The sequence below is a fragment of the Lichenostomus cassidix genome, chromosome 2, assembly GCF_008360975.1.
Source record: "Lichenostomus cassidix isolate B80296 chromosome 2, HeHo_3.0, whole genome shotgun sequence".
NCBI classification, from domain to species: Eukaryota; Metazoa; Chordata; class Aves; order Passeriformes; family Meliphagidae; genus Lichenostomus; species Lichenostomus cassidix.
In genome coordinates this window covers 33,865,060-33,886,155 of record NC_139482.1, presented here as the reverse complement: position 1 = coordinate 33,886,155, position 21,096 = coordinate 33,865,060, and the positions used below count along the sequence as shown (strand labels likewise).

At 38.1% G+C, this 21,096-nt stretch overlaps 1 protein-coding gene and 1 long non-coding RNA gene across 2 annotated transcripts in view; one reads left to right on the top strand and one right to left on the bottom strand.

Moving 5' to 3' along the window:
* Positions 1–21,096, top strand: part of JAZF1 (JAZF zinc finger 1) — a 186,444-nt gene that overhangs the window by 78,562 nt on the left and 86,786 nt on the right. The gene's annotated exons all lie outside the window — the stretch shown is intronic.
* On the bottom strand, positions 2,893–6,299 carry LOC146441122 (uncharacterized). The gene is made up of 3 exons (XR_014850400.1): positions 6,113–6,299; positions 4,443–4,679; positions 2,893–3,024 (listed from the first exon to the last, which is right to left on the bottom strand). It is a non-coding gene; the product is annotated as an uncharacterized LOC146441122 (long non-coding RNA).

Below are 21,096 nucleotides of genomic sequence, written 5' to 3'. Positions count from 1 at the left end.
GAGAACAGATGGTGTTTGTAGACTGGCTCTGTTTGTTCATTGCAGAAGTCTCTACTTCAGGTATTTGAGGTATTAATCTTAAAAGAAACACCATATAAAGGAGGAAGACTATTTCACGTAATATTACCTCTGCATGACTTTGGAGAAGGGTTAATGAAGTTCTTTCATATTTAAAACTTACTAAATATATGTGTGTATATATATATATATATATATATATGCGCTATAGAAAAACTACAGAGAAACATTTTTTCTCAATAGTCTTACATTACTCTGGAATTCAGAGTTTTGGTTACAGTTTTGAGACTTATATAGGACCTCAGCATGTGAACTGTAAAAGAAAATAAATCTAGGAATATAAGGGGGAAGGGAGGAGGAAGAGTGTGAAACAAAATCCAGAAAATAAAAATCACCAGCTGCATAGAGTAGTATTTGCCATTCTCTGCTAATACAACACACAGTGTTGTCACTTAGTCCCTGAAAGATGTTTTGTGAAGAAGTTACCTCTGGGACATACTCTAGACATCTCTAGGTCTGTAACATATATATGCTTTTTGAAATGTAACAAAGAAAAATGGTTAATCACTTGAACAGTCTTCATCTCTCATTGCTATGTTCATTAAAACTTTTTTTTTCTCCAAAGTGTTAAAATTCATGTTTCAAAAGCTGATTAACAAAGCACCTAAGTGCTTACCTTGTCAAAACATCATCACCAGTTTCTGTTGCTAGTCTCATGTAAACTGGAAGTGCCTTTTTTCTTGTGCTCCATCAGTTGCATTTCTGTTGATTCTTATCTTATCTTATCATTTCTGTTGAGTCTTAAACTCAAATTTTAGTATCTCTTTTTAAAGGTATTGAAAATTATTGAAATACCTCATTGCTGTCTCCCTGTCTTGATGATGTCTTTGTCTTCATCCTTCTTCTAAAATACTATGCAGTCATCATGTTTAACATGTCTAAAACATGCTGTCACCGTGTAGACATCCTTGCTTGTGGTCTCTGGGCAGTTCCTCTGCTTTGATGCTCTCCAGTCTCTCAGACAATGTCCAGTGCAGATGGAGATTGGTGGAACATATCCATTTGCACCTTTCTTCATAATGAAAAGAAACAAGCTGGAATGAGCTATTATTTATGTGACATATTTTGCCTATGTGGAAGTTAGACCTCTGTCATGTGGATGTAGAACAGGACCTATATAGCAAGATGCCTAAGAGAAATCAAATCAATGGGCCTAATGGTGAAAATTGAAGTGAACTTTATGAAAAGACCATATTAGCAATCGCAGTGAAAACACTATTCATCCAGGGTGTGTGGTCTTGTGACTTCCACAGCTGTTTGCTTTCTGAGCCACTGGTAAAGCAGTGCAAAGTGGGACCATTCAGGATACATCTGTCCTCTGGTTTTATGTGAAACAGTTGCGATCGGATTGTTTGTTGACAGCAGGTATTTCCATCTTTGCAATGATTCATGAAACCCTGCAGTTCCCTACTGAGAGCCTTGAGACAAACCATTTAAACTCAAAAATGCTTTGCTGAAAGATGTTATAATCCTTTTTACTGAAAGGTGCAAGGCCGTGCCAGGAGTTTAGGCAGCTGTGACATGCTATCAAGAACTGCGTGGAGGGTTGAATATATGGACTCTCACTTCCAAAGAAGTAGTTCTGTTGAATACATAGGAAGTGGAAAATTAGTGGAAAATATGAAAGTGGGACAAAACTTAACACTTTGTGCAAAAATCAAGGTCATGATAGCTGATGAGCTCACAAGATACACTGGCATACCCATATATCCCAGGGCTTGCATTAGCCCATTGTTGTCTCTGATGATCATTTTCTTGATGTTATTTTTTGGGCTGCTGGTTTCCTGTTCCTTAATAATGTCATGCTGCCATTTTCTTGCAAGTTTTCATCTGCATCACCTTTCAGTTAGTACAAACATAAAGCAGACATAAAAAAATTAACTTTCATCTTAGTTGAAATTTTGAATTCTGACACAGAAGAAAGCTTGTTCTCAGAGGCACTGCTACCCTTGTCCTCTCTTAGCCACACTTTATTGTGTATCAAAGGTCTTGTTTTTGCCTCATGAACTTTTCACAGAGCAAATTACCATTTATCTGAGGCTTCATAAGGTACAGTTCTTGCACACTTCATTTTATTCTGGCTGATAAACTCAGTAACGACAAATTAATTGCTTTCATTTTTGACTGCTTTGCTGGAGAGTTCTGACCCCAGAGTCATTTTGCATGACAGCACTAGTATTTTGAAAAGTAAAATCTCTGCTCTGTTTCTGTAACTGTGGCCCAGTGCAGTCTGCCTGTTTTCCACCATGGCAGCTACTTCAAGAGTTGAACTTTTACTACACTGTTGGCAATGTGCTACACTGCTGCCTGGCTTGCAGGTAGTGGAAGGCGGTGCCTGATTTCCCGGGGCAGACTATGTCTGTCTGCCACTGCTGCTGTGATTATTTCAGAGAGTGGGAGCATCTGATAAGAGCTTTCTCCAACTTCATATTCTGTGTTCTGCTGCCAGTGCTGTCATCATGGCCTAACCACCCAAAAGATGAATGTAATGTTATATTAAATTATTATAAAAAATTATAAAAGCAAATATTGTGAGTCCTATTTGCACCTAGTTCTTAACCAGATAGACTTAGTTCTTCTAACACTATTTTCATTTCAGAATCTGGTAATCTGAGTTGTTTGATCTCAGGTTCTCCATTGTTTGCCCTCTTATCATGTATGTTACTCCTCAAAGGCAGTAAGATTAAGCTCTGTGAAGAAAGGTTGCAGGATCAAGCCATTTGTTCCTCTAAGCTTATGCCAGAGGCTACAGCATATAAAACAAATCAATCTTAATAACTATCTAAATTACCTGGAAAATGGTTTTGTAAATACCTGTGCCTTTATTTTATCACTTATTTTCTGAGTCCATTTTGGTTTTAGTAGTATTGCTTGCTGTTTCACAACCAGGCAGGAAATAGCAACAAGGATGGAGACAAGCAGAAATTTACTCCTGTCTGTAGCATGCTAGAAATGAAATTTGCATAATACATTCATTTCAAACTGGTGATGGGGAAAGTATCAAAGTACAAACAGTTTTTTCCATCATTTGTTCTGTAGTTTTGAGCTGATATGGTGTACTCTGAGATTCCCAGAAGCCACAAAGAATGAAGGATAAAATCTTACACTTCAAATTTAGTTTTATGAGTTAAACTTGGCTTTGCAAAATTATTTTCCCCCGTTTGTGTTCATATCCTAGACTCCAGCTTTTGTATATTGTTTCTGTACGTTTTGTTCCTGTCTAGCATTTTGTCTGGTTTATCTCTATCTGAGGTCTCAAGGACTGGCTGCTCATCTGAACAGGCAAGCTGCTCTCTGTCTTGGCAGTGCTTGAGATTTCAAATGTCTGGCTTGTCTTTTGGTGAAAGTACCTGTTTGCATTTGGCAGGTCAAATACAGACTTGAATTTTGTTACTGGAGATAATATTTTGTGATCTTCAGATTTCCTCTGAAGTTAAATGGCTGCATAGCTGTTACAAGCAGGCTGGAGTGGGGAGAATGAGACAGACAGAGTACGTGCCAGAATGGGTAAAATAAACAAGAGTTATAGCAGTTCTCACATCCAGCAGTATTTTCTGGTTGAGCCTGGAGCCAAATGCCAGTAGCTCATGGGGTCCATGAAGTTCCAGGCATGGTGAGACTGCAGCAGTCATGCTGAGTGTACCGATTCCTGAAACTGGGATTTCTCCCAGAAGCAATTGTGAGATGTGGCCAGGGGTAAGGGGGAAGAAATGCTGCTGCTTATCCAATGAAGTGAAAAGTTCCTTATGGCATGGCCTGATATTGCTGAGAACATGGGAAACCTCCATGTTACTCACCCTGAGGAGAACTGAAGAATTTACTGCCACCTGGAAAATGCAACTGTCTTCTGAGACTGTGTTTCCAGGAATTATCTTTGTTTCAGTAGGCTGACATCTCTAGCTTAACATTTCTTTATGCTCTTGAGCTAGTTTTAGGAGCGTATGCATTTTAAACATGATTTTAAAGGTTCTCTGTGTGTGAGGTCAAAATACAAAAATAAATACATTGTTAAAAGCTACAGCTAAACTAACTGAAGGAATGATGTTTAGGAAACAAAAATCTTTCTTTGCTACAGATTTGACTTACTGACTTACATGGTATATTGAAATTGAGTACTTTTCTGAAGAATGTGCCATAATTTTGGAATTAACGGTATAGTATAGTTCCTAGCTATATCTCTTCATGCAGCTAAAAATCCCATTCAAATAACATCCATATTAGTTTGATTTTAATTTTTTCCCTGTGTTTTCTTTCATTCATTCAATTTCAGTCATCCTTTCCATGTATAGGTGGATTGTGGTAAATTCTGTTCAGTGGCAAATTATTTGGGAACATCATTAAAGTTTAAAAACAACAGGACTTACATTAAAAGGAGTTCAGCTGATCCTGATACTGCAGAAGTAATAGTGCAGCTGATTGTGATGACAAAGTAATGATCAGATGAGATCAGAAGATATGTGTCTCTAAGAACTGGCTGTCCTTTCAGCCTGAGCTGATGCTATTTGGCAACTCTGAGCTTCAAAGAATGTGTCCAGTGGTGTGTATGGAGGTAGCTGAAATTGTGGGTCTTGCAAAAAACAAACTCAAGGAGCCGTCAAAAACTTGAAAGAAATTTGGAAAAACAGGAGAGGAAATAAATGCTGGTGGTGGCAGAGGTTGGCACAAACTAAAGCTGGGAAATTCTGAACTGGGAAGGGTTTCGTTTTCCCCCTCAGATGTTAGCATTGATTAAATAGATAAGATGCAAAGTTACCTAGCAGGTTTATTCTCTCCACTCTTGTTTCAAAGTAAAGGGGTTAAAGAAATGCTTAAAAGAGCAGAAGAAAAAAAGGTTGTGCTAGATAGTATCTCCTTCTGTGTTTGTGTTGTCAAGATGCTCTTTTTTTGTCAGTAAGGCCTTTTGTTTATGATAGTTCCTCCTTCTATACCTGCTCAGCAGATAACTTAAAATAGCGAGCTACCCAAGATCCGTAAGAAAATTGTGGTAAGACCTCTCAATGAACTTCCCTTTTTTGTTTCAAAAGTGTTTTTATATCCTTGCCACATTTAAACCATTTGAACTGGCATTTCTACATTCAATGTCAGCTTTTGGACATGTTTTTTCTTTGTGATTTTTAATAAAAAGTTTCATGTGATCTTTAAAGAAAATTAGGAAAAACTCTGTTTTCCTCGAGATAAATAAATTTCATGTAGATGATCCATATCTCTGTTTTGGAGCACGTTTAAGACTTTAGGAGAGAGAAAAGTGGATTCTTTTTAGTAAAAACCGTTCACATTTGGCAAGGTTGCAATCTCTGAAAATTGTTCATTATTTTAGCATAGTAGATGTTCGTAATGAAGCTGTAAAGAAGCAAAAGTTTCTGAGAATGCTTTGAGTTTGTCAAAGGCTGTATGTTGAAGAGTTTGAAAGATGACTTCCTTGCAACTCTTTTGGTAGGCTGCTGAAGTCTCTTGGAAGGGAGACCTGAAAGCTTTCTCTCTTGTTTCTCTGACCAAAAATGTGAGTAAGCACAAACTACCTTTATGGACTGCTGACAGGTGAGAGAAGGAGAAGAGGCAAATCTTTTCAAGATTGGGTTTAAAGGAGAACAAAGGTCCAAGGAAACAGGCCAAGGTTTGTATTTAGTCTACTGCTTTTCAAGTCATAGTCTGTGAGATTTGTAGACCCACAGCTTCCAGATTCTGTACACTCTTGATAGGTCCAACTTTTGAAGTTGGCTTTAAAATTTAGGACTGATTTTTCATGTGACTGATTTCCAGATCTATCAAACTGGGGTGTGTGTGTATATATATGTGTGTGTGTGTGTTATTTGTTTTTATTATTATTTCCTAAATAAGACAAAGAAAGTTGTGTTTTTAATTTAAAAGTACAAAGCAAATGAGCTAACTTTTCTGTGGAGCTGTCAGGTTTACCTGACAGAAAGATTTAGAGCACAGACTCTCTCTAATTAGTAAGTAGGTGTTTTCTAACTGAAATTAAAATTTATTTTTAAAAACCTAACACAAGCAAACAAAAAACTCTAAACCCACACACCTGGTTTCAGATGTTAATTTTCTATTACTAGGTATCAGTACCAAACCTGATTTAGAATTTTGTCTGAGAGTTGGTTTTTCTAGTCCTTAGAATCTTTCCTCCTGTCTTGTATGTATACAAAGAAAAATGTATAGAATATGATGGTATTTCTAGCCTCTGTCTGCCTCATGTACTAACTGTGAGGTCATCAAAGATGGTTGGGTGGAGTTTTCTTCCCCCCACTATGGCATCAGTCATTGGAAAAACAGCTCTTAGACTGAGAGTTCAGTTGACACAAGGAACACGCAAATGAGTTGTGTATCTGTTGTGTCATGAAATCTATTCACAGATAATTGTGCATACTCTGTGAGAAACATTGGTTATCATAGAATTTCTGACCAGTACACAAACTGATTAAAAGAACAATCAGCAGTGCATTTTTCTAAGTCTTCTAAAGATATTTGATTCCTCTGGAGTTACATTAAAGTCATTGCTTGAAGGTATTTTTTCAGTCAATGTAAAAACGCTTCAGGATTTTGTGGCGGATGAAAGTTTATAACATAAACCATAAATCTCTCTACACACACCCACACCCTCCAATATAAAATAAATGAAACCCAAAGGTTAGATGCAATAACATCCATTACTTATGCAGACGTATCCATAACAACTAGTACTTACCTCAGTGCTTTCTGCTCGAGGATGATGAGCCTATATATACACTGGTTTTTCTCATCAAGGCATACTGTATCCCTGTGTTTTCATAAAACACTGTAATTGGAAATAGTCTGACAGAAGCCTTCCAAGTGTTCATCTTGGCAGTGAATCTGGCTGCAAAGTGATTCTAGTTGTACAAAGCATTTGAAACTGTTTATCTCTCACTGCTGGTATTCATTGATATGTTTGTATTTCTCCAGTGTCTCCTCCAGGCCTGTAAAATTCTCTGTAGTGGTTCAGCAGACATTTTGCCAGGAGCATGACAATGAGCTCAAACTGAGTGCTTCTTTTTTATTTTCAGGGTGGTGGTGGTGGTTTTGGGTGTCATCCTCCCCACCCACCCTGATCACTCTGTTTTAGTGGCTCCGAGCACTTGTGGATGATGGAATATTTGGATGCGTGCAGTGACTAGTGTTACAAACGTCCTCTTGTGTTTTCTCCTCAGTGTTGTATACCTTGCAGCCTGAGTTCCTTGTTTATTTGGTACACTGATGCAGCCAGAGGGATGTGGTCAGTGGCTCTGTGTCCAGGCTGAGGCTGCTGATGGGTGTTGTCCCTCAGGGCTCTGTCCAGGAACTGGTGCTCTTTAATGTATCAATGACAGAGTGTGATCAGCTGCACCCTCAACAAGTTTGCAGATCACATGAAGCTGAATGGCACAATTCAGCCTGGAGAAGAGAAGGCTTCAGGGAGAGAGACCCCATTGCAGCCTTCTACTACTGGTAATAATGAAGGCAAATGGCACTTTGTTTCTGTTGGAACTGTGAAAAAAAAAAAAAAAAGTGTATTCATGGGAAGATTTTGAAGTACAGTTCTGCTTGTACCTCACTGTCTGTAGATACTTAATTGCACTGGCAGATACAATATAGCCTGAGGAATCTTACCTAATTTTATGCACAGCAAGCAGAAGAAGGTTTGAAGTGCAAAAAAGTAAAAGTAATTGTGAATTAAGTAAAGAAATTAGTGTCATGACTGTTAAGCAGTCTGTGACTGAGGTGGGAAACGACCTTGAGGCCTTTGATCCTAGCCAGTGCAGAATATTCACTCTCTTATTTAAAACTCTGATCAAAATTAACTGTGATATTTAATAATTTTCTTTGAGATAATTTTCTTTCCCATTAGTGATGGTGGGCCAAAAATACTTACTATGCAATGTTTTTTCAAGTTGCCTCATGACAGTTCTTTTTCATATTTTCTTTAAACCTGGAGGAAAGAAGCTGGTCCTTCTATACCTGGACAGAAAAAAAGACCTAGGATGCATTGCTTGTGCTGGAGACCAGGACTGTGCCCAGACTTAGTGTAAGAAGCAGAAAAGGATAGAATCATAGAATATGCTGAGTTGGAAAGGCCCCATCAGGATGATCAAGTCCAACTCCTGGCCCTTGTTGCTTTCTTAGGGCTCCTGTCTTGCAGATACATGGCACAGCTTGTTACTCTCTCCATGTCCACTGTTCCAATGTGGTGGTTGGTAGGCTCCCTTCTTTGTTCACGTTGAACATAACTGGATTTAAAGAACAGTGGGTTTTTGCTGATGGCATCCATTCAGATTTCCTAACATACTCTTCTTCTCACATGCAGAGCCTAAGCAAGTCTCAGTGAAACCACTGTGCAATAATTGCAGTTATTGATCATCATTTCCTAGAGAATCCCAAAGTTGCTTTACTGGTCATAGCAGATACTACAATGTTCCTTTCCTCTTCCACTCCAAACGTGCTCTTAAATAACTAGGTCTGTTGTACACCAGAGAGGTAATTTGCATGGGAACCATGAGGGGAACTATAGCTGCTGTTGAGTTGTAGAAAAAACAGTCTGATTTCCTTTTTGGTAAGTTAAGTGATCAACTGGAGATTAAGAGCTGTCGATTTCATATGAGAAAAGAAACTGACTAGCCAAGAACTTTTTCACACCTGTATGAGGAAGAGCTAGTGTGTGGGTTCCCCACACCTCTAGTTAGCATGCTCTTCCTTTTGACAAATAACTCACACTCTACCCCTGCTGTTAACTTGACCTGCATTAATAGCAATTGGGAGATGAGGTCTGGAGATGTTCTTCAACTCGGATTTTTTACTTAATTCAAAACCATTACATAGGGGTTCAGGAAACAGTTAAAACCTTTTGTTAAGAGCTGAATTTTTTCCTCATAGGTCTTTGTGGCTTGATCTGTTAATTAAATAGTTCATACAGGTCTTTTCCATCTCCTGTAATAGAACCTAAATTTTAGGTTCTATTTCTAGCAGCTATTTTACAGCTGTCTAGTGTTCCCAGGAAAGCCTTGCTACTGTCTGAAGCTGTTCAAAAGTGCATTGAAAAGAATTTATGATCTTGGTTCTTTTGCAGCTGGAGTGGCTTTTAATATTGCAAAACATACTGATTTATAATCTTAACTGGTAGCTGCAGAGAGAAGGCCATTTATTGCATGGCCATGGAGAATGGACTATTGTATTTCCAGCAGACACTACCTCAGGCTGCAACATAACTGTGGTGCAGTCTGCCTCCTGTCATCCATCCCTGTCATCCATCCATCCATCCATCCATCCATCCATCCATCCACTGATGATTTATCCTGATAGATATTAGAGCATGTTGTACCTTCCCATGCCTTCCTTCCACAGTCCACCAGATTTCTTTCCATTGAAGTCAGGTTGCAGAGGCTTGTCAGGGTTCTTGGGTTTCACCCTGTATTGGAATGATGTGCCTGTACTTTCACACTGGGAAGTTGGTCTTTACCCCAGTGATACAACAGTAGAAAAACTTACATTTTGGCTGCTTATAGTAAATTCCTGCTTATCAAGGCAATGCTGAGGGCATTTTTGACAGCTGCTAGTCTGGTGCATTTCATTGATAATAAATTTATTGAAGTTTTTCCCAAATACATAAGGAAGAAAAAGGTAAATCTAGTTAGGAAAAGATATAAGCAATGACCTCATCAAATTGGTGTGCCTGGCTGCTGAGCTGATGCAGTGGACAGCCCCTGGTAAGGAGTGTCTTACGCTTTTTACGATTCAACCAAATTGTAGGACTCCATTGCCCCTTTCAAAATAAAAACAAGAAGCCTTCAACCCCAAGATTGTACATTAATGCTTGGCATGGGCAAATTTCAACTAGTAGTGAAAAAAACTATCCTTATATTCTTTTATGTGTTTGTTTTGATTTCAATTCCCTTCTCCTCCCCAGAAAGAATAAAAACAAAAGAGAAGTTATTAATGTTTCTGGCTTCAGGGGTGGTGCTGACATGGGAACCCTCGAACAATATGCAGCTTTTTCTTTGTTATGGGGCTTTTCTAAGCATCTTGTCTGCAGTTCATTGCCAGACAATCTCAGTCTCCCGCTGAGGTGGTTTGTTTAAGGTGTTTATTTCCATACTCTTTAATTCATGGCACCTTCCCCACGGTTTTCTGTCATAGAAGATGTTTGTCTTCATTTTGACTAGGCTATTAGGTATTTTACTGACTGCAGTGGAAAACTTTAGAGCTAGAATAAATTACGGAGGAGTTACAAGGCATTTCTCTGCTTCTCACTGCAAATCAGCACCACTCTGTAGAGCAAGGGGTGAGCACACTGACACTGCATTAAGGAATGAATATTAGAGCTTGCTGAAATCCAAACTGAGTGAAGAGGGAGATAATTTACATTGCCTTAGAAGATGTATTTAGGGACAGGAGTGGAGAATAGAAAAGGCTTATTGGAGGGTCAAGGAAAATTCTTTGGAGGAGGGGAAGCATTATTGCTGGTGGTCTTAATTTCTCTTGTAATCCAACCACCACATTTGCACACCATGTTAGTCCTGAATATAAAAATAGTTCAATGCAATTTTAGTTACATATTGTGAACTAATACTGGCAGGAATGCAGTTATATTGTCCTGATGCTAGTGTGCAGGTGTCTGTTGAACCTGGAGAAGTATGTTGTTGCCACCAGGACTCTTCTATTTGTTTAGAAACAGCAAATCAAAGAAGCTCTTCCTCTGAACAAATAGCCTTTAACAGGCTGTACCTTTTAAAATAAGCCTTTGATGGAAATGCTTTTAAAGGGTTTTGTTAAACTTTTAAAACTATTTCTTGAGAAGAGAGAAACAGACTAAAAATAGGAAGCACCTGCTGTTGCACATAGAAACATTCTTGGAAAGGTGATGTTATTTTTCTGATGTTATGTGCAATTTCATTTGTAAGGTCATTATTGAAATACAGGGGTTTTTAAAGTTGAAAGTGTCTTTTTCTATAGACTGATAGTCTTTTGGGGCCAAATTATTTAATGTTTTTAGGAGAATTTTACAAAATCGTGTTCAAAAGTAACTTCCATAGAGTAAGTAACAGCATAGCTGAATAAATATTGAGACAAACTAATCAGTGTTTAAATTGTACTTAAATTCAGCATCAGAACCTTAATCTACTGTCTCCCTTGTATCATATTCCTTAAATAATTTTGGTAAATGTATGCTGTGCTTTTTGTTTCATACTTGAATGTTGATTAGAGGAAGAGCAGTACAGAATAAAAATCATATTAAGATTTATTGCTGTAATAATGGGTAATGCTATCAACTCCTAATGGTTAATTAATTGCTGTTTAGTAGTAACAGTAATAGAATTTAGAAGGTGCTATACCATTACTTTAGGAAGTAATTTTCTTTGTCAGCAACTAACTGTAAAATTAGCAGCTGGACTGTTTAAAAGAATGTGTTTTTTTCTTTGAGGTACACTGAAAGGTGTGCAGGTGTACAGTAAATATTTTTGAGTCATGATCTGAGAAGACCTTGCTTGAATGTCCTCCTTTCCTCCCTACCTGTTTCTAAGTTCTTCCTGATTCTAATTACTTATAGTACATAAGAATACCAAAATAACTGGTGTTCTGGAAATTCTGAATAATCAATTTTTTAAGTTACTACAGATTTGCAAATACAATAAACTTAACACTGTTTTGAAACAGGGCTCTACTACCTTTGGAAGTTACACTGAGCTAGGAGCGAAGAATTGCTTGTCTGCACTGTTACATTAGAAATAAACAACACTTAAACTCACATGCAAAAACGAGTGAACTTTTTTCTTCTTTTTTTGTAAATAATTCAATGCAAGCAGAAGTTTTACTGCGTGCGAGAAATTTTCTCTTTCATATCTTTTTTCTTACCTTTTCTTAATTAAAACTGATTTCTGACATACCAGTGCATTTATAAGATTGCTTGATCCCCCTAGATGTTCCTGAGCAGAAAATGAGCTTTTTCTGCTGAGAAGCCTGCCTGAGCTTGACTTGTGTGAACCTGGAGCACCAATTTCACCTGCAAAAAGTGCAGTGCCCTTTTGTTGCTTTCTATTACATCAAACATTAAGGAAGTACTGACACTTCAGCTTGCATGAATGTCAGGCAAAACTGTGGAAGCCAAAGAATGGCATGTAATTTTTTGTGAGCTTTTATAGTGGACAGTCTTCCTGTTGTCATAATTGTAAAGACTTTTTTTTTTTTTTAAATTATGGTAAGTTAGCTTTGTATTCACTGGTGTCACTATTTGATTAAGAATTATATATTCAAATTCTATGTGAGGGCAAAGATAGTACAAGGATTTTAAAGGAATGGGTAATTTACTGTATTTCCGATGTGCTCACACCAGGATTTTTTTTTTTTTATTTGTTTTGGGTTTCTTGGTTGGTTGGGGAGTTTTTTTGGTAGTTTTTTGGGGGGTACAGTGTTGGGGTTTTTTGGTTTTTGGGGGCAGGGGGTTTTTTGGGTGGGTTTTTTTTGGTTGTTGTTTTTGTTTTGGTTTGGGGTTTTTTTTTGCTTTTTCTTCGTGCTGTATCAGTTCAGACCATTGATGTGATACAGCACATGGCCGGATCCAGTCTCAGTGGAGCTGTGAGGCTTCCTCCATTCCCTGCTCTGCAAAATCCTGTCCTCTCTAAGAGCTGGACAGAGCCAGATGTCTCTCAGAGAGGGCACCAAGCCGCTTGCTACACTTGGCTTCCCAGTGGCTGGAGATACTGGAACCAATCCAGTAACTTCAGTGGATGAAATCATCTATTTCACCTTCTTAGTTCTCAAGATAATTTGAAATTGTCTTTCAAAAACAAATATCAAAGGTACAAAACTGCAGAGGATTTGCTCCACTGGCAGTGCTTAAGGGCAAACAAAATAGTCTTGTTGCTCAAGGCTGATGGTTAACAGCGCTTATAAATATTCTCAAATGGCAGTCCCTGTTATCCCAATAACTGAGTGTTAGACTTCTAAAAGGTGCTGTTTGGGGATAACTATTTTATATTTAAGTTTATTGAGAGTTTGTTTGCAGAGAAATAGATTTTTCATCTAACAGTATTAGGTTCACATTTGTGCACTATTTTCAGTGATGATATCTTCCTCTTAGACAGAGGGACACCACACCCTCTCTCCCTTTGGGAAATATAGTGATATTAGATATGTGGTGTTGTGCATTTCTTGTTCCCTGCAGGGTAGGTTTGTTGCTGGATGTTTCATGTGTAGCTCTGGTGACAAAGCTGGAGTTGTTCATAGTCTTGGATGAGGCATATTGGTGATGAAATTATGCCCAGTGAAATAAAATTTTAAAAATGTGTAAGACACAGTATGTCCAAACGAATTTTGGAAAGAGACATTTCAGGAAATAAAGGTTATCTGACCACTTGGCCATCTTACATGTCTGGTTCCTGTCTGTGCTCCTCCTGGCATGGTTGCTGTCTTCTAGGTAATTATGCCATTTCCTTCTTTCTTACAAGAAGTGACTTCGTTTTGTGCATTGCCTCTTCCTATCAGCAAGAAGTGAAGATTAGGCATCCTGTCTTCTCTTACAAAACTGTGCAAAGTAGTAGCCCAGAAGATAAGCTGCTTACAGTAATTTTAGTGACTCACAGGAAAAATATGTTTTGTTTCCTTCTCATACAACCCTCCCTTAAAATAAACCAAGAAGTCCCTCAACCACTGTTTGCAGAGGAGTGAAGACACAATATGTAACTGAGAGTCAAAAGCTTTCCTTTTTCATTCCTGGTAAAGATGAAGAGGTTGGACTGGTAAAATACAAGCTGTGTTGCTTATAGCAGTTCGTTTTAGTGTTTCCAACCAAAATTAGAGGTGGCCTGTTTCCAGTGACACTTTAAAATTTAGTGCTGTGTTGATAGTCTGAAATGGAGATCATCTGACATTGCAAATGAAATATGTGCCACTGCAGTTCAGTTGTGGTTTAGCTGGTCATGGAGTTGGGATATAATCATATTATTTTAACTCCTGGAGATCATTACTACTTTTGGAAATAAAACCCTCAAGCATCAGAACTGTCAAGATATATGTATTTTGAAGTGTTATTTAAAGTAATCCTAGGTTTTATTTATTTTTGAATGTTTAGCCAGGCTTTCATTATTAAAACTAGATGAGAACAAGGGTTTGAGTATTTGAGTAATATTAATATGAAGGCCAAACACAAACCTATAAATTTTCAATTTTTTTAATAGGAAAACTAGCTGTTTCGAAATAACTGCTTCCTTTATTCTAAACTGTTTATCCTAAAATGTGGTCTTAAGCATGTACTCACCTCACAGTGAAAAATCAGAGCCTTGTGGTTTATGTAAAAGATTGCTCTTCTACTACTAGTTACCAAGTTTTGCCCAGAAAAGGCCAACCTTCCCAATGGATTTGCCCCAGCCAGGCCTGGGTTCTTGTAGAAACCCACAGAATTCAACCCTCAATCAATCAATTATCAACTCTAAAAAATTATTTCCTCGTAGTGTTGGCAAAATGCTAAGTGTAGGATGAATGCTCCTTATTATTTTTTTTTTTTCTGGTCACTTCCAGATGTACTGGGTAATGATGATGTGTATGACCTTACAGAGGGGAGACACGTGAACACTGGAAACAGAGTTTTTTTCACTGAACACCTAGAAATTCTTCATGTAGGGCTGGGTCTGCCTTGGAAAGCACTCTCCACCCCTTTTCCTCTGCTCTCTCCAGTCTGATAGCTCAAGGAACGGACAAACACTTTCCCCCAGCAGGCAGCCCAGTACCAGGTCACCTCCAGGGAGTCACAGCCATGCAGGCACAGGGTTTTGTTGGCATCAGGAGCCATCTGGGGAGGCAATACAACTACACTGGCCAGAGAAGTCCTTCCTTTCCACGTGCTCCTGGTGTATCCTGGTTAGACTGGTCAGAAGGCTCTTCCTTACATAGCCATGGTGTTCCTGCTGGTGCAGAGAGCACCAAGCTAGTTGTGACCTACAGAAGGGATTGAAGAGACCAACGTGCTGGTGTGTGCCTTGGGGGCAGTGCTGCCAGCATGAAAGTGGTTTGGCCATTGTTTCAGTATAGAATAATATACTTTAATCATGAATTTAGTTTTCTACTAATTGATTCAGAGGACCTTCCCCGATCTGGGTGAATGCCTTTCCACAGTACACGAGTTTTTAAAACTCTCAGCTGAAAGAAACATCATAGTGTGGTGAGGAATAAAAATGCTCGTTTAATTACTGAAATGGGATAATTTTAGGGATTACTAATGATATATGTTATGTCCTGTGTGCTTGACTGTTAAGTGCAAATGGACCTTTTATTTACTCTCCAGTGGCATATCATGAGGTTATTTGACTTGAATTAAATGTTGTTCAGTTCTTTGAAAATGGCATTCTAATTTTTCTCTATGTCAAGCTTCATTAAGTATATTTGCACTTAGAAATTGCAAGCAAGATGTTAACTTTTCAAATGCTTAAAAAATGAATATTTAAAAAGTAAAATTAAATAGCAGCAGTCTTGGAGGGTATTTTTTTCCTTCTCTAAGGGATCTTTCCAGCACTCTGCTTATTTCCTGTTGATTTGATTCATGAATATTTTGCCTATCAAATAAATGCATTAATGATTGCATTTGGTTGCAGCAATAATTGTGTATTTCAAATAAAAACTAATTAGCATAATAGTTGAAAAAGCATCATGACACATGAAGTGTGCTTGCAGTTCCTTACATCTGAGAGATCACAAAGACATCTTTTTGGCATTTGCTGCTTTTCAGCCAGTTACCAGCAATTATGTTCTGTTTGAATAGAAATCAAGTAGCTGATTTACAGCTTTACTCTTTTTATGCTGAGACATGAGCTTCTGAGAATGAGAGTGCCTTCAATTGCAGTGCACAGTAATATTTTCTGAAAGGGTTAGGGTTAAACCCTCAAACACAGCTCTCTGTCTAATAGATGCTGCTGGAGATTTGGTTGGGTTTTCAGAGGAGAAGGTCATAGCAGAAGATGACTTAAAAATGGATTGATTGGGTGCCATTCCTTCTGCAGAGGCAGCTGCAGACTGTGAGCACCAGCCCATTGTTCAGGTGTGCCCAAGGTCTGGAGGGCCCCCTGGGCTGGGCTGTATCTCCAGTCAGCACCACTTTAAAAGGGACCAGGGAAGCACACAGCTATAATGTTTTAGACTACTCAGCCTCAGTTAATGCAAATTATTTTGGGGACAAAGAAGTGGAAAGTTCTCTTAATTTCTGGTAAGGGAAAAGTCTTCTTGAGGCAGTAGATTATCTGTAATAAGGATTTCAAGAGAAGCAAAGTAATATATATTCAAATAAACAGATAAAGGCATGACTGAGTTGATCAAGTGTTTGGTTTGAGAACTTCAGTTATTATTTGTGTGTTATTTGTACGTAATATATGGTATTGGAAAGTTATGCACACTCTCATTTTTCACTTTAATTGCCTGTTTGAAGACAGCATGACAGATCCAAAGGTTGCTTTCAGCAACTGATGAGCACTGTGGTCACTTACTATTGTGCAATAATTAACTTAATTGCAGAAATTAGAACATTTTAGAGATTCTGGATCCTTGACTGGACTCCATGCATTCTTTCTCTTTTCTGTTGTCCGTATCTGAAATAACCTTTTCTTGCATATGACTATACCACTTTTTTTTTTCCCAATGAAAGGCATTTTTCAGGTTTGCAAGTCCTTGTATTTATTTACTTGGCTATTTGGTTTTTAAATTAAAAATGGAAAATGTCAGCTGATCATCTCAGTTGTGTTGCTAAATACTTTTAGTAACTACATTAAATTAGTACATGTGAAGCTGTAATCAGAACCCTGTGAGGCTGGATAAGATAGGAGATGACCATTACTTTTAAAAGTTCACAGTCTGAATTAAACAGTGTCAGCTTGCAAGGATGAAACAGGTTTGCTCCAAAACAGTGTTATATAAAAAGTTCTCCTCTACTGTATGAGCAAAGCACGGCTTTGTTACTGTGTAGGTTATCTGAAATATCATATATTATTTTATCACCCAGCAAGATGCTGTTTTTTCATGAGACAACAACCTCTGAGTTCTTGTGTCTCTCAGAGGTTGTGAAATAGAATTTAATTTGTGTTAGTCTGAGTTAGTGAATGGATGCTGTTGATTATGGTGTTCTTGGAAACTTTTGTGCTTTAGTTTTCAACAATTTTCAGCTTTTGAACTTCTCTGACCCATTTTTTTTATATGGTCCCTCTTGCAATGATGTCCTCTGTTTGCATCTTAGACATGCTGCATTCATAACACTCATTGAAGTTAAAATGCTGGAGTGCTGTCCCCGGGATCATGGTGTCTTGCCAATGAAGAGGCACTTTTTACAAATTACCATTTTTCTTGGGAACTCCACCAGGACTGCCTCACTTCCTTGGGAAGTGCATCAACATGAAGAGGCCAGTGTGTGCTAATCCATGGTGTTAAGTCAGCAGCTGCTGCTTTGCCTTCCAGCTGCCTGTGTGTGCATTCCCAATTTATACTTGTTGGGTTCTTTTACTGAGGTAGCCTCCATTTAAATAAACCTTCTGTTTGACATTTCCTTTTGCTAACTACTTGTCTACATGCGTAATACATAATTTGCAGTTATGAGATTAATGATAACCTTTTTGTTCTTGAAAGCTTTAGGAGAAGCCTGCAGTAGTTCTGCTTTTGTACTGTGACTTCTGATGCTTTACCTTGTCTTTGGACTATGTTATTCTCCTGCTGTAATGCAGCACTTGCAATCACTCAGTTGCTGTGTGAGAAGTCCACAGGCATGGTTTGAGCAGCAGCAGAGTGCCAGCCTGACAGCTGTCTTCCAGCAGGCCAAAAATTCTGCAGTTTCATGACCTTCTTGTCATACTTACGTGACCTATGTCTTTAAGGGTTTCTTTTTTCACGGCTTTATGCACTTAAGTACAATTTGATGGGGGAAATAAACTGTTTGCCGCTAACTGAGAAATTTTTGCAACTCTGGGATAGACCAAGGAGGCAGAATTTTGTACTAAAACATATTGTGGAGCCTCTAGTGTTCACTGAAACTGTGAAAGTTGACATGAGTACAGTGTTTTCTTGTTTGTACTTCCTTGAATGTAGCTTTCTTAGTCATCTCTTTAGAGAGCAAAGTCATCTATAAGAGCTTAGTGTGGAAATGTGGAAGTTTGGTATCTGGTCTGTTTCACACATTTTGAGAAGTCCATCTCTGTGGCAGTTAACACCTTGATCTTGGAAAGAACCTAAACTTGTGCTTAAATATTAAAGGTATTCTTGAATTCCAGATTTAAAACTCTTGCAGAATCTTATTTATCCTCCAATGTTCTGTCTTTAAAGTGAAGAACATAATGTCCTTTTTGAAGATCAGGGATTTTTTTTTTCTATTGAAGATAAAATTAGGGGGCTGTGTTAATATGTGTAAAATCACAGTTGTCTGTGAATTAAATTTTTTATTTATAGGAAGACCCAAATAACGCTTCATTTGGAATTGATACTGTGAAATTCATAATGGTTTCCTTGTAGTGGAGGTTTCAGATGGGCAGCAATTTCCAGTAACATTGAATTTATCTATTTCTGGCTTTTTAAGCTACATCCACATAGGAACAATTGCGGACTTTTGAGGAAGCCAACAGAAATATTTACCTTGGCATCATTAGTGAAGCGAGCTAGTTTCAAGGGAAGTGTAGGTTTTAATTAACTAGCTGAGCTGACTTATATCAGCCAGTTTTAAGGCCAAGTGAAATACAAGACAGGCACCCTGTGAATCTGCTGGTGGGCGAGCGGAACGTGTGTATGGATGTTCTGGCAAAGTCAGGTTTGAGTCTAGGGGACCTCTGTGTTGGCAGTTTACCTCCCAGTGTGATCTTGCACAAAACGGTGAGATTATCATAAACATCTCCAAGTGACTTGGGAGAGAGATCATATTCTAAGTCCTTGGTCCTCGCAAATATATGCTTTAATACTTTTAACATCCTTTGCAGAGCCATTATTTTCATAACATTAAAGGCATTTTGTTACTCTTCTAGAGATTAAACAGAAATGGAAATAGCTCCCTTGGGTTGGCAAGGGGAGTTTTGCCATTTTACTTTTGTTGTAAGTATTTGGTATAAGATTGGTATGGTTTATGGAAGACATGTTTTTCAAACCTAAGTCTTTTTAAGATACGGACATCTCTAAACCCTTCCCTCCAAAAAACAGTGTCTGCAACATCAGTGAAATGTCTTCTCTCCTCACCAGAGGCTCGCTGGAGCTCACTGAGAGGTCTCTTTTGTTACGCTGAAATTTATTCCCTAATTATTGCCCCTACACTCAATTAGCATAGTACCTCCTGTGACAAAGATGAATAAAAGGATAATTATCAGACAGAAAGAAGCTACTCAGGTTATTGGTCAGTGAAATCTGTTGGAGGGTTACAGCTACCAAAAATTTTTGACAAGCCACTCACTGCATTTTTAAGTGAGCAGACTTTCATGTGTCCTTCTTTAGGCAGTTGGACTTTTGTCAATCTTGACCTCAACCTCTGCTTTTTAAATGGTGGCAGGATGGGGTAAAAACAGGTCTGGCCAGTTCATATTCAAGATGTTGAAGAGCAGTATAATTTTTACCTCCTTTAGGTCATTATTTGTCTTTTGAGACTATCTTTACCACTTTGCTAGTGGTAGTGACCTTTCCTGGTCCCTGTAAGAAGAAAGGTTGTGGTTGTAAAATAATGCTACTGGAATGTGTTAGCATTTTTTAAGGTGAAAAGTGATCTTTCACAGTGATTTAAAACCAAGGCTCTTATGAAAGTGGCATTGCTTCTGATAACTTTCTCGTATCTTGTAGCATAAAATCTTACTGCTCCATTATATACAGTGAAGATGTGGCATGTATTTTTGTGCAGAAATATTAAAGTAGAACCAAGTTATATAACTGAAGACTGTACATATACAGGATGTGTATACCTTTTTTTATTATTTGCTCTTTAAAATACTTTGCCAGGTTAGGATTTTACAGTGCTTTCAAGCTGCAAGTTATTTCTGTGTAGTGAGGTGATTTAGTAATTGTAGCATGCTTCAGTAGACAGTGATTTATCTTGTTAGAACACACTCCACAGAAAATGCCCAGCTTTATGTGAACAGTTCAAATACGGTGCAGTGCAATTTATGGTCTCTCAGCCTTAATGATATGCTCATATTACTTGCCTAGTTGTCCAGCATGAAACAGGTTGTGGATGTGAGAAATTGGAAGGGTCTGACCCTGTTGATGACTGAGTAACTCTGTCTTTGTTATGGATGTTAGCATCCACACTTTAGTCTTTTAATAGTGAGGTGGTGGGATGCAGTGCAAAATTCTGGGGTAGTTAGTATAAGATCAAAATTTTATTTTAATAACATTTCATTTAAGAAAAAGAGGGGGAAAAAAGGTGAGGGTTTCCAAAGTCTAGCACCATAGTAAAAGAAGAGGACATAGCTTAAAAAAACCCCACAGCATTACAGAAAGTAATTCTTCACACTGTGGAATGAAATCAGTGGAACCTAATGCTTATAAAAAGAGACAACTAATGAAGGCAGCTAATGTACAGTGGGTGGCAATTTGTTCTACTGGACTTAAAGTGTTACTGCAAAACCAATGAAGTAGTGAGTGTTTGATAGCCCTTGTTAATTCGAGAAGTAACTAGTTAATGTTAAGCAACCAGTCCCTCAAGTTCTGTAGTTGTTTTTGTGTGCATGGTGGATATTGTTCTTACAAGAAAGGGAACTCAGATCAACCCTAAGTTATACTACTTAAATATTTAAAAAAAAAAGAAGTGATTTGTGAGTGTTTAATCCATTATAGGTGTCTGTTTGGAAATTATTTAGGTTCCTTTTGGCCAACTTTGACCAGTCTACGGGTTTGAAGAAACATTGACAAAACATGTAACAATATACAGGGCCATTTTTGCGAGATTGACAATAGATTTTTGTCTGCCCTATTCCTTGTTCCCAAGTCAGATTAAGTAAGAGTGTTGGCTGATGCATAACATCCTGGTCAGTAGGGCAGCACATGTTCAAAGATATGCTTTGGACAGCATGTGTGGTGTTAGAAAAC